The sequence below is a fragment of the Ochotona princeps genome, chromosome 13, assembly GCF_030435755.1.
Source record: "Ochotona princeps isolate mOchPri1 chromosome 13, mOchPri1.hap1, whole genome shotgun sequence".
NCBI classification, from domain to species: Eukaryota; Metazoa; Chordata; class Mammalia; order Lagomorpha; family Ochotonidae; genus Ochotona; species Ochotona princeps.
In genome coordinates this window covers 27,174,304-27,192,267 of record NC_080844.1, presented here as the reverse complement: position 1 = coordinate 27,192,267, position 17,964 = coordinate 27,174,304, and the positions used below count along the sequence as shown (strand labels likewise).

The following is a 17,964-nucleotide window of genomic DNA, read 5'->3' as shown; positions in this document are numbered from 1 at the left end:
ATGCCTGCCTGGACATTAAGCTGTAGGACAAGCTAGAATTTGCATAATCAGCATTGTCATAAGTATTTCAAATAGAGATTCAGAAGAAAAAATTTTGTCAGTCATTTCAGTGTCAAGAAAACCTTGATAAAAATGTACTTACTAATGCTGATAGCCTCACATCCACATAGAGACTACCCTATGTGGCATTGACCCCCTCTGCACCAACTAAAATAAAGAACTTGGCTAATTTCACTAGGTCTCCAAAGCAAGAAAGTTGCATGGCCAGTTGGAGTAAACAGCTCCTTGGTCCCTTGGAACCGAAGAGGAAAAATTCAGACATTTTGCAGGTATGTTTCTGAATAACAAGTACTACTGTAATTGAGTCATTGAGTCAGGACCTGGAATGTGTGCCTTACCAGGTATTGTGCAGCACAGTTTTCAATTAAATAAGGGCATCTCTTGCTCTTCCACTTGCCCCTGATTTAGGTCACCTCTAAGAGGTTCATGTGTGCAGTGACAGCTTGTTGACAGGCATCGCCTAGTCCTTTTCTCTGCAGTCTGGCTGTTGTGCTGCTGCGATTCCCCACTGCTTTGGAGGCCCGGATACCTCTGGTCATAAAGCTCTGACTCCCTCTTCATCAGGCAGGGTCTGGGTCTTCTCCAGCCCTCCTAGATGCATCTTAGAGACTTGTTCTCCAATGACCTTCTCATTTAAGTTTTCGTGTCTTGGTGGAGATTAGAAATTAATCTGATTATTTTCCTCTAGCAAAAATGCAGATGTGACTGTGAGGTGTGGGCATCTGACTTAATCTCATCTGTTGTTCTCAACTCAAGGGAATAGACATTTAGAAGTTGTGTTTAAATCTGCAGTGTGGGGCCCGGTGGCGTGGCCTAGCGGCTAAAGTCCTCACCTTGAACGCGCTGGGATCCCATATGGGCACCAGTTCTAATCCCGGCAGCTCCACTTCCCATCCAGCTCCCTGCTTGTGGCCTGGGAAAGCAGTTGAGGACGGCCCAAAGCTTTGGGACCCTGCACCCGCATGGGAGACCCGGAAGAGGTTCCAGGTTCCCGGCTTCGGATCGGCGCGTACTGGCCCGTTGCGGCTCACTTGGGGAGTGAATCATCGGATGGAAGATCTTCCTCTCTGTCTGTCCTCCTCTCTGTATATCCGGCTTTCCAATAATAATAAAAAAATCTTAAAAAAAAAAATCTGCAGTGTGCCTGTTCATGACTTGTAGTGCTTCATTAAAAACTCATACTCCTGGTTTCCACTCAATTTCTAGAAATCGCAGGACCAGGAATTTATATTAAAACTAGTCTCTTCCCAGGGATTCTGATACTTAGAGCTCTAGGAAACACGGATCTAGAGCCAAGTCAGAAACATTAATTCTTTAGAACTCTAATATGACAAAAACTAAGAAATCAAATGGGTACAAATGTCCTTATTTTAAAAAGATGAAGTGACCAATCTAGAACTAAATCTTTCTTCTGAGTTGTGGTTTATGAGACTCCAAATTCTAAGATGAACTATAGCAACACAGGAATAAAATAGCTGAGAATATCATCGAAATATTTCAGCATGAGGCCCACAGTTCCTTCCTGAATTCTCTGGAAAAGGTCCTTGCGAGGGTTGTGAAGACAATATCTGCATTTACTTTTCCCAATTCCCAGGATAGTATCTCTGTCAAGCGACCATCCATTTGGTTGAAGACTTCCAAAGATGAGGATAGTCTTGACCATCTGAGACCCCCTTTGCAGTCTGTTTTTCTAATATGTCAGATCCCATTACAATGAGTAATAGGAAGATCTCTCCTCCCCACTTGGAGCTTTTACCACTGGTGCTGGACCTGTTTTTAAGTCTAATTTGCCTTCTGTGCCACAGTGATCACGCCCTCTACCCAAAACTGGTATTGCATATTTTAAGCTGAACAAACCATGATTATTTGGCTGTTTTTGTGCAACTTAGTTTTTGATGCTCTCTTCATTTTGATTATTTTGTTCTAAATGCAGTGTATGTTATTATCTTTTATATTAAAACATTGAAAGTATAATAGACACAGTACTTGGGGTGATCTGACAAATTCACAGTCCATCATTCCTCAGATCCTTTGTGGCTAACTCTAAATGCAAAAACTGCATTTTGATTTTGAGTTGCCCAATGCCATTCAACTCACAGCCAATTAAAAATTCTAAGTCTTTTCATGTACAACTGCTAAAATCATGTTAACTGCTAGCTTTTATTGGAGTTGGTGATTGTTTTGGTTTGTTTTACAACCATGTGTTTTAGTTAACATTAATCTGAGTTGAAATTAATCTCACTGGAGTCAACCCACTGTCCCAGACTATTGATATCCTTTTTTATTTTCTGATTTTGTCATTAAACCAAGATCACTTTATTATACTGAGTTATTCAATTCACAAATACTTATTGAAAACCTATTATATGTCAGCCATGACACAGAATATTAGAGTTGAAATGATGATCACAACAGACACACTCCTTTACTCACAGAATGTGTAATTTAATGAGGAAATAGATTAGTCACCAACAAAATGTGCCTTGAGTATGATGATGAGAGTACAAGGGCATTCTGTGGCACCTGTGGAAGGGGCATCCAGAAATGAAACTTTACAGTTTGGGGAGGGCGTGGTCAGGCAAAGCCTCCTTTTGTGGACATGAACTGCAAGCAAGATACACAAGGTGTGACCCTAGTGGACGTTCCACAAGGGCGATTACATGATCTAAGGACAAGAGGCAAAAGAAAGCATGGCCTGAGTGAAGGACTATGGGACTGTATGAATGGGATTGGCAGAGACAGGTGCCAGGAGAAGGGGTCTGACTCTTTTGAAGGGTAATGGAGAATAACTGTGGGAAGTTAGACTGTCTGGGTGGTGACCAACATGTTGGACAGTTGTTAGCTGAAACTGTCCATCTATAGTCTTTGCCATGACTTCAGTGACTGCGTTTCTACATCCTGTCCGTCACGATATCCACCAGAATATAACCAAAGGTTTAGCCAAAGATCCTGTTGAAAATCTGATATTGGTTTCTGATTGCACAGAATAACAGCCTCATTAAACAGAAAATCTGGTCAGCCTTTGTCTGGCCTGATGTGGTCTTGTGAACCTGTGCTGGCCATCCATGACTGGTGCTTCATCTCCTGTGCCACATGACTCACCTTGAGATTGTCTGGGCTCTCAATATGAGGGATGGAGCCTATGTAAAGAAAATCACCATCCTAAAGTGTAAGGGTGGATAATTATGAAAAGTGACATGGAAAAGATTTCTCTTGCTCTTAAGATGTCAGCTAGGTTCGAAGGAATTCTCTGGAGCCTCTGTCTGCTTGTCACAGTAGAGTGGTTAAGAGGCAAGCCTGGGAGGCAGATTTCCTGGGCTTCAACACTGCCTTTCTGCTAGCACTCGTGCAACCTGGGACAAGGGCTTGACTTGTTTCATCTTTAAAAGGAAACAAAATGCCTATCTCAAGAGACAACATGTATTTAAAGTAAATGAAATAATGCAGTACCTGTTCTATAGCAGCTATTTGGTGAGTGCCATTAAGATTTTTCTAGAGCAAAGTGTGTTTGTCAAATCAGAAAGACTTTTGTGCCTTCTGATTGCTACTCCTCATGTGGTTCCTTTCATTTTCTCCCTCACTTAATGGAGCAGTCCTTCATTGCTCTTTTATCATGGTTACAGCAACTATGAAGCACAAAGAGGAACTAAGGGTCTGGAAAGAGTTTCCTTTGAAGAATTATACATATTTCTGTCCCCTTTAAGCTTTGCAGACTTGGAGGTGGCTCGCCAGAATAATGTGAAGAACCGGGTATGGTGTGTACAAGTTGAGTATGGAGGGTGCCGTGCTCCATGCCTGCATAATGATGCTTCGCCCCACCCCCAAGTCTGCAGGGAAGGCCGTGGGTGGGCCTCTGACAGGAGGTATTCTTTCTGCACGTTGTGTGTGACACCCGGTCAAATGGACACAGTGAGTCTTTGTGATTTGGCAATATCTCATTGTTACTTGGGACTTTAGATTAGCAACTGTCCAAACTTGATGGGTTGGCTGTTCAAAAAAGGGTGATATTTTCTGCTTGTGGAAATCACCAATGAGCCAAAACGGGCACTTCATTTATAAACTAGGGAAGAGGAAGTCTTTGAGCCTTCTCAATATGGAAATCTTTTCTGCTATTCCAGCCATTCACACATATAATATCTACAATACAGTTGGTAATCTAAGCTGAGTAGGAATACTCCTAGGATCTTCCTCTGTGCTGGGATCAATGCTGGCGTGATCAGGTCAGGATGAAGGCACAGATTTGCCCCTCAAGACACTTTAGTAGTTTTCTGACGGTTCCTGAGATCAGCCATGTGTTATTGTTTGTGTGTTTCTTCCATTTATAAGCGATCATTCTCCTAGGACAAAGAATGGTCAAGATATTGCCTGCTTCTTGTCTCCATCCTCCTGTCTGAAACAAGGTGAGCCGATTTCAGGAAGAGATGTGGTGATAATGCATTCTTAATGAGAATTCTATGCCCTCTGCAGCTTCCTCAGGCGTGGAGCTGGGCACACCAGCTCTTACATGCTGTATGTTTCAACCCATTGAAAGATCTTAGTGCAAAGTCAAGCATGGAATGATGTTCTGTGGTTTTCAAAGAGGTTCCTGCAGGGTTCAAGTTTATTTGGCTGAAAAGAAACCTATTCACCTATGTCAGATATAACCAGACTCTAGTGTCTAGCCAGAGAAAGCTGGACATGTTTTACAACATCCAAGAAGGCCAGACTCCTCATTGCAAACATGCGTATTGTGATAGCCTGGTCCCAAATCCAGCTGTGCTGAGGACTATGAAGAGGGTAAGTGTGTGTGGGTCTCCACGTTAACATAAACCAGTGAAATATCATCACATTTGTTCTCTAAAAGAACTTCAGATTAATTTGTTGTATCTCTAGCTAAATTCCCCTATAAATGCCAACTCTTAACCTCATAAAAAGTTTCAGTAATTATCTCCCAACCTAACTTTTCTAAGTTCTCTTGGATAATTAAACTTTCTTTCTGAATCAATTAGAAGAAACTCTATTTTTTTTAAATATCAAAGAACTGGATTAAAATGGATTGTGCAGGAAATGCTGTCATTAAAAGGGCCAAGAAAAGAAGACACACTTAATTATTGAGTGGAATATTCATAATTTTGCATATTTATCAGTTCAGTGTATCCTTAAGATGTTTCTAAGATGTCCAAAAGGAACACATTTTATAGCTCTCTTTTAAGGGAGGGAAAACAAATGCCAACATAAATCTTGTTTTTGAACACTTCATTTTTCTGAAGTTGAACAGAATCATGCTATTTCTTTCTTTCTTTTTTTTTTCTTTTTCTTTAAGTCTCTCCCATTCCCAGTCATTGTCTGAGAAGCTTCACTTAATGGTAATCTTGCAAGGGCCTGAGAAGTGCCTTACTGCCAAATGATTGCTTTGAATCACAAACTGCTACTAGTCTCTATGTTGTCCTCAGTTAGTCACGGATTTCTGATTTTTTTCAGTTGAGACAAAGTTAGTTTCCATCTGTGGAAGTTCTTACTGGAATTCTGCCTCCGGTCTACCTCTTACTGTGTGAGTGAAGACCAGACATCAGGTCCTTAGAGCAGGAAGCATAGGTGTTGTTGAAATCATCTTCAGCACACTTTTATGAGGCCTCAATTCTGACCAGTCTGACTGGTGGCTTAAATTTGACCAGCAATAGAAAAGGGACTGGCTGTGGCTGGCTGCCATACTGTTGTAGAGTAAGCTTCTACCTGTGGTGCTCATCCCGTAAGGGTGCCAATTTGAGTCCTGGCTGCTCCACTTCTGATCTGGCTCACAGGTTATGGCTTTGGAAAGCAGCAGAGGATAGTGCAAGTCATTAGGCCCCTGCAGCCATGTGGGAGACCTAGAGGAAGCTCCTTTTTCCTGGTATCAGATGAGCTCAGATCCAGGGAATGAAACAGCAGAGGAAAGATTCCTCTGTCTCTGTCTTTCCTTGTCTCTGTAACTCTGCCTTTCAAATAATTTTTTTTAAGAAAGGAGACCAGCCCCAATGGCATAAGACATCAGTGTTTTGCAAAAGAGGGACTAGAGGAGGATAACTGTGCTTGCTCTTTGAAATACCCTTACCCCTCCAGCACTTCCCACCTTTGCCCCTTCCCTCTCTAGCAACGTTTCCTCTCTCCCTCCCCTTCTATCTCTGTCTTCACTTTCTTTTCTTCCATGTGATCTTGGCAATTTTCTTCCAGATCAAAGGTGGAAGTGGGTCACTTGATTAATTGCCATGCAGCAGCATCCTTTGCTTGTTTGACACACAAGCGAAGGGGACAAAGGGCTGCTCTTTAGAAGGCTCAGGCTGTGTGGGTGCAGGGTGGGGAATTCACAAGCCTGAGAGAATTGAGCCTTCCCAGCAGGGATGTGAAGGTTCCTATATCCTACAGAAGAATGAGGTTGCCATTGCCGCACATTGTGTTGAGTTATACATTTGCATTTCAGGGGTGAGCACACAACCCCAGTGTTAAACCATATGGATTACATGGAAATTTGATCTAATTTTTGAAGTCTTCATGTGTGGAAATGAGTGTCATTTGGAAATGGAAGGAGATTAAATAATTATGAGCAACCATTTAATCTTCAAAATTCTGTACTGTGCTGCATCTTCACATGCAGCCCCAGTAGTCCGAGTGGCTCTTTTCATTTAAATTCACTAAAATGACACAAAATTTAATAGTAGTTCAAAGCCACACTAGACACATTTTGAACTGTTCCATCGTTATATGGGGCTAGTGGTTACTGCATGGGACAGTCATAGCAGGAAGCTATCCCAGACAATCCTGCTCTTGATCGTTTACTCTTTCAGTACAGGCAGGTTAGGAGACTCCATGGAGTGCTTGACAGTAGAAAGTTAAGAGGATTCCAGAACTGGCTACAACGAAGAAAATCTTTTAGCAGAATGCCACGTCAAATAATTCAGTATTCAGTTGATCCAACTAAGATACTATTTGAGAAGACACTTGAAAAATTGAAAAAAAATTTCCAGTAACAGTTGGAATTGTGGCAGTCATTGTAATTATTTGCAAGAGAGCAATAATAGTCCACTGAGGGCGAAAACACATGCAATGGCCGTTTGCATTCCATACACATCAAAATTGAAATTGAGATACCAGACCCTCCAAGCTTTGCTTAAATTATGTTTCTAGCTAGACCTTTTCACAGAAGGCATTGTGTCTTCTTTCTAAGACTAATGGTTGATTTCAATGAGAAGTGTTTAAACTCCCAAGGGGGTGGATATTACCTCCCAAATCCCAATGTGAGTTTAGTCAATCAGTCCTTTAGAAGATGACGCTGATAAGACAAGGTAATCCCTAGACTAGCTAATCATCTTTCTCAGTCAATGACCATAAATCCCATCAGACCTAATTTTCAGATCGATTCGCAGTTTAAGTCCGATACAGACCTGTGCTAATGTTCATGGAAAGGGTGTATGGAAAAGACCCTGGGGCTACTCTGCACTAGTGTCATGATTTGAAAAGCTCAGATGAAGATAGTCAATTCAAGTCCCCTAGCTTGCACAAGGCAGGCTTCTCCCAGGCTGGATGGAAATGACATTGAGATCCAATGTCCCTCAAAGCGAGAACACTGGGTTCTTAAGGGCAGGCAGCTTTAGCTACTGTACTGTGACATCTGAAACTCACTAGCAGTTTTGTCGTTCCTTGCCTTCCCTAACCACTTTACTCATCTGCCTCTTCAGTTTTGGCCTGATAAGGTTGCAAAACCAAATGGGTAAGAGGGTTGGGGAATAATCCACCAAGTCTTCCTGAAGTTCTGAACTCCAGGTTTCCTAAGCATTAGTGACTTTAGGTATTGGTGTCTGTGAGCTGGGTCCCTCTCACCAGCTCGCTGATAAAATATGTAGGCACTGGATGTTGCAGTAAGTGTTTATGTGGTAAGTATCGAGGGACTCCTTTTGCCTTAATCAAATGATGAGTGAATCTAGGCGATTAACCCAGGAAAAGAAGCTGAGGTTTTATCAGCCCATCCATGAGCTTCATTCTTCCTTGGTGGCAATGAACTTCAAATCAACATGCTACTAATCAACAGGAGCGCTTGCCCTTCAGCAGGTGTGCTGGTATAGCAGAAGAACTTACAGTCTCTTTGTCATAATTTGGAGAGAATGATAATTGATTCACGAACTTTAGAATTCTCAAACATTTTGGCTTAAATGTTGTAAAAGTTTTGTTTTTTACTATCAAACGAAAAAGCAGAATGGGTTAAGAATTGTGGAGAGGGTAGGTTCCTCCTTATCTAGGACTTCGGGTCCTGGGATAACCTTGGTAAAAACACTAAGTTTTGAAGAATGAGTCTCGCAACAGCAGAGCTTGAAACTGAAAAGTTGGCTTTTAACGACCTGGCAGCTTCTGCATTGATTAGTTGTTTGTTGAAATAGAAGGTCATGCCAGAGCTTCCTCTCACATTCTTGGGATCTGAATTTACATGTCTGCTGTCTGTCTTCAGCCGAAACTTGCTTGTCATCTGCCTTATCTCTTCATCACCAACAACCTCTATAGTTGGGAGAAGAATAGAGATTCACAGCTTCTTTCGGGGAAGTAAAAGATCTGCAAAGCACCTTCACTGCTCTGTCTTACAGGCGAGAGGCCCCAGATCCAAAGGCACACAGCTTTTTCTCAGAAGCTGGGTTGCTAGACTCCAGCCCTCCTTCTGTAAATGCATGACCCACCACACTGATCCGTCTTGTAGTTTGAAACCTTCCTACTGCTTATCTGATAAGAAGTGATAAGAAATCTTAAGGCTAACCTTTGAATACCCTGTTGGGATAGAATCGGGATCATTTCTAGAATCTGGGACAATAATAATTCCAAGCTGAGACTTCAAACTTTTGGATTCTCAATTTGTCAGACCTTAAAATTGTAAGTGGCAAAACCAGGATCATGAATCCATCTTTAGCCATTGTGCCACATTGTCATTTAGACTGAATATTATCCAAATATCCTGATAGGCAGGGAAATCTAGATTTTATTTCATCAAACTTGCAAACTCTTCAGAATCCAGAAGTTTGAAGTCTCAGCTTGCAATCATTATTGTCCTCGAGTCTAGAAATGACTCTGATTTGGCATTCCATAGTTTGAGGACAATAATATCTCCCTTACTTAAATTGACATATTGTACAGCACTTAGAGCATGAGCATTATTTCAGCATTAGCTGTTATTATGTACTTTGTTAAATGCAATAAAATATTTCTCGTGTTTCCTCCATTAAAATACCTTTAAAAGTACAGAACGGAAAAAGTGTAAGAAATTAAAGGCTGATGTGACTTGATTAGTAGTAGAGTCTTCTACTACAGTCCCAACAATGGAATATTAAGCTCCAAAAGGGCTGAGAGGTCAAAGACCCACGGGCTAGTATAGGAATGAACCTGATCTTGATTGACAACTTGTGGACTGCCTGCTCTTCACCAGTGCCCCAGCCACCCTCAGCACACAAGAGTTTAAAGCATGACTGGAAAGGGAGAAGAAATCACCACAGTTAGAAATTCCTGGATACAAATACAAATGATTTACTTCAGTTGTTAGAAAACCTTTTAGCTAAAGAGTGTTCAAATGTAAAAGGAGAAATATTGACCTATGTCCTGTCTAAATTATGCTGCACTTCTCCTTATCCTAATTCTCTGAGCCTGCCCAGTGACCCACAGGAGTACTTCTATTGTATTCCTATTAGTAGTGCTGGCAACATTAGAATTTCTGATTCAGGGCTCCATAGAGGATAGATAGATTTCCTCCTTAGTTTTCTGAGAATTTGTTCCTGTTTCTACAGGCTCAGTTTCTGAAGAAACTGCCAAGAGAATGAGATGTCCTTGGCTTTATCAGGGATCCAACCAATATCCACTGGAGCCAAGCTCTCAGGCAAGTTCCCAGTGGGTCATGACCTCATTTTTCAAGATGGTAATATGGGTGAGTTGGAGAGATAATAAGATGACACATATTAATGATTAGCTTCATTTAACTTTATATTACCCCTTTTAATTATGAAATAGATAATTCATTCAAAATATTAGATGACTTTAAAAGTAGAACACTTTACTATTACTTATTAGGCCTAGACTGAAATCTCCGTGAGAGGCTACAAATATGTATTTTGTAATATGTGTTTATACGTGTGGTGTTTAAATGTTTTTAGTGCTTAGAATCAGAGTATTTGGACTTATGTACATTCCTATGTCAGAGTAGCTGGGTTAAACTCCCAACTCTTGCTCCTGACTTTAGTTTGCAGTGAGTGCATGCTCTAGGAGGCTGCAGAGATAGCTCAAGTAGTTGAGTTCCTGCCGCCATACTTTTAGTATTTATACTAAATATGTTTATCATTTATACACAAAAATGTTTTTAGCATTTGGCAAAAATCACATTTTATATGCACACCTATGTGTAGAATAAATACACATTAGAGTATATATTTTCTTATCTAAAAATAAATTGCTTAAAGAGGTTGGGCAATTTGACCAAGGTTATGCAGTACAAAAGGCAGCTCTAGATTTGAAACCAGGCCTGTATTAAAGCCTGCATGGTTAATTACTTCACTTATTGCTTAATCTGTTTTAGCCATTTGCTCTCTTCTACAATTTTTAGTAGGGTACTGAGTGCACAGTTGGCATTCAGGAGAAGCCAAAGTGGGGTTGGTGCTTTGAGTTTTAGAATGTAGAGGGTAAAACAAAATCCACTGCTATTTCCATGCTAATGGTATACATCTTTCCCGATTCTGTGTTTAGTGATATCATACTGGTGCTTGATACGAAGTGTGGTAGAATTTACACTATGGAAATTGGCACATGCTAAATGTCATAACTCTCCTCTCTTGGCTCTGAGAGTAAATTTCTTGAGAGATTAGGCTGGCATTTCTTTTTGTTTGTTTTTGTTCTTAAATGCTTAATTTAATTTATTTGAGAGAAAGTGCACTTCCATTTGTGCTTCACTTCCCAAATTCCCTCAAGAGCCAAGGCTAGGCCAGCCCAAAGCCTGGAGCTGAGAACTCTGTCTAGGCCTAGGATATGGGTGGCAAGTGCCCAACTACTTGAGCTGTTGCTGCCCATCCCTCCCTCCCCTCAGGGTGTACATTAATAGAAAGCTGGGGCAGGCAAGGGAGCTGGGTATTGAAGTCGGGTACCCCATATGGGTTGTGGACATGTTAGCCACTGGCTAAATGTTTATTCTTATGGCACAAAGCAGCCTGTGATTCTGGGACCAGTGAATGATGGGGGTGTTGGTTGGGATGGGGGCCGTTGGGAGAGACAGGAGAAGACCCATTAGTACAGTCTCTCTCAACGAGTTCACCAGAGATGCTAAGTTAAGGCCTGTACATCCAGAGATTGTTGCACAGGTGATCCGTAGTGGGACTCAGAGACATGCGTGTTTAAGCAGGCCACGTGATTTGGATGTACACTAGTATTTGACAACTACTCTCATGCTTTCCAATGAGCATAGACTCAACCCTGATAATCTCGTGAAAATACAACCTCTTTTTCACCAGGAGTGAGCTGGCGCCAGAAAACTTGCCTTTGATGCCAGCAGCTGGGTAATGCCAGTGCTTCTGGGCCATGGAAACCACTTCTTGCCCAAGGGGTTCGGAACTGAAGGTGCAGAGAAGTGAAACCACTCAAACAGTTGATCATTGGATCCCCATTTCTAAACACAGAGAAAGAAATAAGAACCATCTGTCTTCAATAGCATAACAAACTGCACTGTCTGTTAAATGTCCTTTGTGTGGGGGAATGCTGGGGTACATATACTAAGGACTCAAGGAGCATGCCCATATTACTCATAATCTGATGGAGGAAGCAAGGTGCTGTCTCACCTCAAGTGAATGAAGGCCTGCAGGAAGTGAGGTGTGATGATTAGAAAAAAAAAAAAAAAAAGACAAGGCAGGCAATCAGAGCCGTGCAGGTTCATCTCATCTCGGTTGAGACACATTGGACAAGTGATTAAAGTTTGCTGGAATTCCAACATTTCCTGTGTATGACCAAGATATTTGCAGTTACAGATCTCAAAAATCCTACCCAGAGTCAGGTTCTATGAAATATGAGAGGAGTGTGCAGGTGTGTGTGTGTTTTCTAAGTCAAAGACTAAAATTTGGTGGCCCATGGGCCATATTTTGCCTATATACATCTATTTTCCTTTTAGGAAAAAGTTGTATTTTACTGACTTAACTATGTTCAAATAAATTTTTAGTTTTGGAATATTTTAGATTTACAAGTACAAAGCAAAGTCATTACTCCATTCCCCTTCTCCTGGTTCCCAATTTTACCTTGATACATACATCAAAGTGGGAAGCTACTATCAAGACATAGCTACAAATGACACTGAGGATGGCATAGATCTTACTGGGCTTCCCATTTGTGTTCCCTTTTTTGCTCCCAGGTCCAGTCCGGGTTCCCACGCTGTATTTAATAGTCACACTTTCCCAGCACTCTCTGGTTTTGGAGCAGTCTGACTGGAGGGATCTCATCAGGGTGCCTATGAAATGTCCCCCAGTCTGGGCTTGGGAGTAGTTTTTTTTTTTTTTTTCCTTTTTCCTGAAGAGGCACAGGTCTTGAAATGTATCAAAGAACTGAGATGAAAGATGCTCATCCACCTATTTCTGATGTCCTTCTCTGTGACAGCCCAGAAGACACCACTAGGTTTTTCAACACAGCCCCAAACCACACAAGGCTAAAGCTGCGAGAGGCCTCCTAGGTCACCTGCCCATCCGGCTGTGTCTTCAAAAATCTTGAACGAGTGTTGAAAAACTGGAACATCTTCTGTAGAAGTCACAATAGCTGTCTTCTCTTGAAAGCTGGAAGACCTGGCCATAGTGCGTGTGCCACGACACCCAGTAAAAACGGATTGGAACTGAGTGAGTTGTGCCTGAATTTTCCAGTTCACCTTCAGTAGTTTCCATCTCTCACCCAACTGTGCTCAAATGTGTCAGAGCCTGTTCAAAGCCCTGATACTCCCTTGTCGGTCTGGCCCCTCCATCTTGTAGTTGAGTTGCTTTTGCGGCATGTGCTAGCTTCAATGTGCAGGGAGACTGGAGAGAGAAGCCGGAGGGACTGGAGTGCTGGGGAAGTCTTTCCAGAGAGGCACATTTCCCTGGTGCCCAAGATCAGCCATTCTAAAGTCAGGACAACCAGGATGAGCATCATCAGGGAGACTGTTAGAAACACACTTTCTTGACTCCTTGCCTGGCTGGCTGAATCAGAAACTGCAGGTGGGGCTGTAGTCTGTGGTTTAATGTGGCTAATATGGGTGAATGCTAGCAGTGACGGACAGGATGGAGAGAGCTGCGTGGCGGGTTCCTGTGGTGGCAGGGAGCTGGGAATGAACTTTGGGATCATTTGCTGGGGTCTGTGACTTGGTGTGCTGTGGGATGGAGACGTATCGGCGTGAGTTGTCAGGCCTGTGGACCTCCAGCACAAGGAGACAGAGGCGTTGCTTCAACTCTCTCTATTGAGGATTCCCTTGTGTGCCTTCTGCATCTGCAGCCCTCGACCCTTGCACCACCCATTGTTACTTTTGATTGGCAGACGCTTAACCCCTGGAAGTCAGACCTTTGTCTGTGTGGCAAAGTTCCCTGGGTCTGAGTTAAGTGAGAGGGTTATGTAAATATGAGAAAACGTCAATGGATTTAAGCGTATTTGCTGCTTATCCTTATTCTGTTTTTAAAGGCCTAGATCAAGCCTGGCTTCCTCTTGAGTCCTTTGCTTTGAGCCCCTCTCCTTTCTCTGTGTATATAATTCCTTCACACTAGCCTGTGCTCACTGCTTCCACCTGAACTGACCCTTAGGGATTCCTTCTGTCTCCTCTTCCTTCTCCCATCCCTACCTCCTCACCACTCCTAATGATTTTTTTTAACATTTCTTTTTTGTTGGAAAGGCAAAATGATAGAGGGAGACACACAGGAAAGAGCGAGAAAAGAGAGAGATTGAATCCTCCACCTGCGGCTTCATTCCTCAAGTGACTGCAGCTACAGGAGCTGCGGGAGCCTGTCCAGGCCAAAGCAAGGGGCCTGGAACTCTTTTCAGGTCTCCCATGTAGGTGGCAGGGAATACTTGAGCCATCATTGACTGCTTTCCCAGAAATATTAGCTGGGAGTTAGCTCAAAAGTGGAGCAGCTGCGACTCAAGTTGTCACTTCAGTTAGGGATGTTGGCATCACAGGTAGCAGTGCTCACTGCGCCACAATACCAGTCCCTTACTGCCCAACACCCGCTCCTCTTTCAGATCCCAGATTGAACTTCACCATCTCCACAAACCCTTGCTGACTCCCACAGAATGAGGCAGTTCCTTAAAGCTGTGGAAATGGCCTGGCTACTCCAGGAAGGAATTGTGTCTTCTTCATTTCTGTCCCAGCACCTAGCACAGTGCCTGCTCAGGGCAGGAACACATGCCAAATGAGTAAGTTCTGTGCTAATACACAAGGCATGGAACAGCCTGGTGTTAAACCAAGAATCAGTCAGCCTGGGTTTGAATCCTGGCTTTAGCTAAAGGACAGCCTGGACAAACCAATTAGCATCTCTGTATTTCCTATAAAGGGGTACACAGTACCATACACAGGGTGTCCTGTGATGACCATATGAACTAAAACACTTCAAGCACTTTGAGCAATGTCAGCAAAGCAAGTGTTCAAGAAATAAAATCAGTAAACAGACAACTTTGATGACTTACTGAACCGGACTGATGACAAGTCTCAGCTTATATTTTATCTGAGAAAATCCATTTCTTTAAGAGGAGAGATTTGTGAGCTCGAACCAGCAAAAACAAGTGGAGTTGTGCCCACCTGCTTGCCAGGAGGTGCCTTCGCTGCTCTGATTTCTCCTTTTTCCAGGGCATCAACAAGTTGGAACTGATCAGGCTGATCTGACAGATTTGGGATAGATGCGTTCTATGATATCAACCCCCAAGTTCAGAAGCATTCTTCTGTCTACACTGACTCCATAAGCGTTTCTGCCACACAGCTTTAAAGTGTTAAATCTATTTGCTTGCTGGAGACCCACAGGTGGGATTGCCACTCTATTTGTATCTGGGGAAAAGATTCTGAATGAGATCCAACTCCTGTGCATCTTACCTCTTTTCTCTCAAGTTGGCTGCCTTCTGCTACAGGGTTGTAATTAATATTGTTATAGAACAGGAGGCTCATTAAATCGGTCTCATTATGACTGTTCAGGTTCTGGAGCTTGGCTGCAAAGGATTTTCCTATTATCAGCCCCTGACATATATTTCTAATCAAGCAGGCCAAATCTCGTTTGTCAAGGACTGTCTCCCCTACGGAGATGGTACTTATTCTGACTTGTAGTATTAGTGGGTTGAGTGTCACCTTTGCTCACAGACATATTTGCTTGGGTCAGAGCATGGGTCTCTGCACAGACGCATGGAATACAGGGACTGATAAAGCAGTTCTGCTTTCAGTGGCTGAGATGTCCATTGGATTCACTGTGAAGTCTTTGGCTCAGGCATACACTTGGAAAAGGAAAAAAGAAACATCATAGTCTTAAACTTACAGCATCTTCTTGGCAGTCATTCGATCTTCTACCTGTCATGAAATTACTCTTAGCAATCATGCGAATTCTGTCTTTTCTTGGTTGCTTCGTTTGACAGAGAACCTGCCACCTCCAGTGTGGTCCCTTTCATTTTCAGATAGGCTTACGGAAAATCTTTCACAATATTTATTTGAAATTTGCCTTCATCTTACTCACCAATTGAACGGAGTTCTGCCACCCAGAGTTGCACAAAACAAGTTTCATTATTCTTCTTCTAAAAAGCTATTTCAGAGAGCTTTCTCCCAGTCTTTACATCAAATGTCCTGCAATCTGGCAACCCAGATCCTTCGTTCTTCCTCTAGCTGATTGAAGGCAAGACACCTTTCAGCCTTCCTAAGATGTGGCATCCAGAAAGGAATGGGTCTTCTGGGTATGGTTGATTCATCAAGGACCCAAGCAGGATGTTTCTGGAATTTTTCTTGGTAGCCTATGTCATGTATACCTTCTCAGAAACAGAAGTACTGTTCTCTCCAACTTGGGACTACTTGCTACAGGCACTCACTGCTTATTTCAGTCATATTTGCTCACTGGTTGGCCTTTGGGAGACACTATTGCATTGAGCTGAAACTTGGCCTTTGAGACAGGCAGCTTGCCTTCAATGCCCAGCTCTGCTGCCTGGCTCTCTAGGGGAAGGCTGGGCAAGTTGCTCAACTTTTCTGAACTTGGTAGGAATGATAACAGGGCCTACTTCATCAGTTGTTGAGAGAATTAGCGAGATCATTAATGAGTCTATTAATTTAACAGAGTTCCTTAGAAATGCTCAAAAGCACACTAATGATTATTACCAAAAATTAAACACCCGGAGCCCGGTGGCGTGGCCTAGTGGCTGAAGTCCTCACCTTGGACGCTCCAGGATCCCATATGGGCGCCGGTTCTAACCCCGGCAGACATACTTCCCATCCAGCTCCCTGCTGGTGGCCTGGGAAAGCAGTCGAGGACGGCCCAAAGCTTTGAGACCCTGCACCTACGTGGGAGACTTGGAAGCGGTTCCTGGTTCCTGGCTTCGATCGGCACAGCATTAGCCGTTGCAGCTCACTTGGAGAGTGAATCATCAGACGGAAGATCTTGCTCTCTGTCTCTCCTCCTCTCTGTGTATCTGCCTTTCCAATAAAAATAAATAAATCTTTAAAAAAAAGTTAAACACCAATTGTCTACACTCCACCAGCTCCCTGAACTCTGACTCTTGATTTTGACTTTTGGGGATAACCTCAACCCTGACAAGGGAAAAGGGCAGTCAGTATACATTAATTACAAATGATTTTGTCTTTCAGTCAAACATGTTCCTTGTGTTTAATCTCCATACATTCATCCTGAGCCTTTTCCATCTGAAGTACTTTCTCTGTAAGACCTCATTCCACGCAAGATCACTCATTGTCAAATGTTTTAGCAGAAAGCAATCTTCCCACTCTCTCTCCTTCCTTCCAATGAAATCTTACTCTGAACCTCACAATGGAAGACCAATCACAAACGAACAGTCCATCTGGCACCCTCACCTTTCTGCTTGGCAGATGCAGCCTCATTGTTTGGGAAACCCTTGGAGTTTGTCTTGAGATGCCTGGGTTTCTGAGTTCCACGCTTGGAAACCTCTGCATGTGTCAGCCCGACACCCAAGTTTCTAGTCCCAATCTTCTCACCTGCCAGACCCACTCTTCCCTCAGGCCATCTCACCTCCCCCGTAGGTTAGAAGTCCCTCCAGCTCCCACATGCATCACTTCCCCACCCAGTTCCTGGGAAGAATGCCCGCTACTTAATTTCTCATGAATATAGACTATGCTGTCTTAGTTACTGAAATGTTTTAATTGAAAACTAGCATCACAATGCATGGATATATTCATTTTTTTTTAAAAAAGAAAAATTATATTTAAAAAATTACTGCCTCTTTGATTTGAACCCATTCTTGTTATTTCCCATCTTCTGAAAAAAAAAAAAAAACAGCGTGTGTCCATGGATACACCTGAAACCCACATGTCTAGGGCTGGTTGTTGTGGTACAGCAGGTTAAGCCACCTTTTGGGAATCCACATCTCATAGTAGAATCCAGTCAATCTGCTTATCATCCAACGTCCTGGTAATAGACCCAGGAAATTAGCAGGTGGTGGCCCAAATACTTGGGCCCCTGCCATTCACATGGGAGACCTGGATGGGGTTTCTGGCTCCTGGCTTTGACTTGGCCCAGGTCTGGGTATTGTGAGCATCTGGGGAGTGAATGAGTGCATGCATTAGTAAGAAGGTGGAACTGGGAATGAAGCCAGGACTGAAATCCAGACACTATGAACAAGATACAAGTATCCTAAGCAGTGTCTTACTGTGGCACCAATCACCTGCCCCTAACCCCGTCTAATTTCAGCCTTCATGAATGTTCATAAGTGCCCTGTGTGACA

General features: G+C 42.8%; 1 protein-coding gene across 2 annotated transcripts in view; it reads left to right on the top strand.

The window, feature by feature from the left end:
• Positions 1 to 4,703: 4,703 nt before the first annotated feature.
• EGR2 (early growth response 2) overlaps positions 4,704 to 17,964 on the top strand; it is an 80,332-nt gene continuing 67,071 nt past the window's right edge. Inside the window, exons 1-2 of one of the 2 annotated variants that reach the window (XM_058671668.1) lie at positions 4,704 to 4,836; positions 12,670 to 12,902. The gene's annotated coding sequence lies outside the window, so the exon portion shown is untranslated. Of the gene's footprint in view, positions 4,837 to 9,771; positions 9,971 to 12,669; positions 12,903 to 17,964 lie in introns of those variants that run through there. The other variant, XM_058671666.1, reaches the window with a different exon arrangement.